Here is a 2263-nt window from a genome sequence, read left to right as displayed (position 1 = left end):
TCACCCGGATCACCCAACCTGGGTGGAACTTTTGATGGAACTGTCTTCACCGGGTTTATCTTTACGGTTTTTGTTTCTTGCACTTTCTTATTTTTCTTCTTCTTTCCAGAGGTATCATAAACTTTATTACCTATTACTTGCTCATACTCAACTCCTTTTCTTGGAAATGGGATGGGTGGTCTGTATGGTGCCACCACTGGCTTTACATACTCGGTTGGTGGTGGTGGTGTTGTAACTTCTTCATTGTTACTCACATCTAAAACCTTCCCATCTTCTGGAGCTGGTTTTTTAGAATTCGTTGAAACTATATTAACGTTCTCATTCTGAGGATTTACTTCAGTATTACTCGGTAGCTTTCCTTGTTCCCTCTCACTCATCATGCTAGCAAGAGTACCTACGTGTTTTTCTAGATTCAAAATGGAAGCTTGTTGAGTTCTTAATGACTGATCAAACCTCTCATTTGTTTGGGTTTGAGATGTAATAAATTGTGTTTGAGATTCCATTAGCTTTGCCATCATTTCTTCCAGATTTGGCTTTTTCTCTTCGGTTTGTTGTTGTGGTTTATACAAGCTAGGTCTTTGTTGATTGAAAGTGTTGTTTTGAATTGGTTGGTTATTCAGACCTTGTTGGTTATACGAGTTATTATTGGGTCCATTTGGATTGTAAAGAATGTTTTGATTTCGATTGAAGTTTGGCCTTGGCGGTTGATAATTATTTTGATAATTGTTTCCCGGCCTTTGGTTCATGTAGGAAACATTCTCTCGTTGTTCCATCGTTTGTTCGATGTGACACTCTTTCGTTAAGTGTGGTCCACCGTATTGCTCACAACTGATTCGTATTGCGTGAATATCTTTATTCATCTTTTCCATTCGTCTCTCGAAAGCATCTATCTTTGCGGAAACGGAATCAAAGTCACGGCTAGAATCGGCTCTAGCCGCTTTAGATGATCGAAAAATATCTTTTTCTTGATGCCACTCATGTGAGTGGGATGCTGTGTTATCAATAATTTTGTAAGCTTCAGTTGCGGTTTTCTTCATAATGGAACCACCAGCTGTTATGTCGATGTCTTTTCGTGTAGCAACGTTGACACCTTGGTAGAATATTTGCACTATTTGATAAGTGTCTAAACCGTGCTGCGGACATCCTCTCAACAACTTTCCAAATCTTTTCCACGCTTCATATAATGTTTCATTTGACTTTTGTGTGAACGTAACTATTTCTCCTTGAAGTCTCACGGCTTTAGATGCCGGAAAGAATTGTTTAAGAAAATTTTCAACTAAGACATCCCATGTATCAATCACCCGTTCAGGTAACGATTCTAACCAATCTTTGGCTTCTCCCTTTAAAGTCCAGGGAAATAACATGAGATAGATCTGTTCATCCTTAACTTCTCTGATTTTGAATAGAGTACAGATCCTATTAAAGGTTCGAAGATGTTCGTTTGGATCTTCTTTTGGCGTACCACTATATTGGCATTGATTAGTTACCATGTGTAGGATTTGTCCTTTGATTTCATAATCTGGCGCATTAATGTCTGGCTTAATAATGGCATGACCTTGGCCCGTGCTTGTGGCTCTCATTCGATCTTCCATACTTAAAGGTTCAGTTACTTCCATAATTGAATTTGTTGAATACGAATTACCAGAGGATTCTGATTTAACGGTTTGTAGTTCAGAAGGAATGATTAGTGGTTCTGGATCTTGGAATTGTCCTTGAATATCCTCCGGGTTTTCAATTTTGAAGTCGGGTTCAAAAACTGGATTATCGAAAATTTGAATTGGAGTACTTGTTTGACTAGATGATGATTCTAAAGAAAAATCAACAGCGGCAATATTAGCTAGATGTCTGGATCGAGTTACAGGTGGTGAACGTATGAAAGGTGGTGAACGTTTTGCTCGGCGCATTCACTGAATATCCTATTAGTTATAAAGATAAAAATTATATAAGCTATCAAATTAATAGACTTTTCTGATTTTGCCCACGTTTCAAATAGCCAATAGATGCAGCAGGTAGCCAGGACCCTTTAAATCGAAATCCCACAACTCGCCACTAACAAATCCAACTATTACTACGAACCAGAAAATTTTGGATGTCTATCAATTTAACCGCTTAAAATAATTTTTTGTTTTGAAATTTTAGAGAAGAAATAGAAAAAATTCTAAGTCCTAATGATAATGCTAAAAACAAACATATATTTCATAGCATTATCCCTCAAGAAAGACAAGCTTTTAGTTGCAATTGTTTTATTTACAAGTAATATTCG

The 2263-nt window shown here is 37.2% G+C and overlaps 1 non-coding gene across 1 annotated transcript; it reads left to right on the top strand.

The window, feature by feature from the left end:
- The first annotated feature begins 1125 nt into the window (after positions 1–1125).
- On the top strand, positions 1126–1232 carry LOC139873906 (small nucleolar RNA R71). Its single transcript, XR_011767616.1, has one exon. It is a non-coding gene; the product is annotated as a small nucleolar RNA R71 (small nucleolar RNA).
- The last annotated feature ends 1031 nt before the right edge of the window (positions 1233–2263 follow it).

Source organism: Rutidosis leptorrhynchoides, chromosome 10 (assembly GCF_046630445.1).
Source record: "Rutidosis leptorrhynchoides isolate AG116_Rl617_1_P2 chromosome 10, CSIRO_AGI_Rlap_v1, whole genome shotgun sequence".
Classification (NCBI taxonomy): Eukaryota; Viridiplantae; Streptophyta; class Magnoliopsida; order Asterales; family Asteraceae; genus Rutidosis; species Rutidosis leptorrhynchoides.
This window is presented reverse-complemented; position numbering and strand designations above follow the sequence as displayed.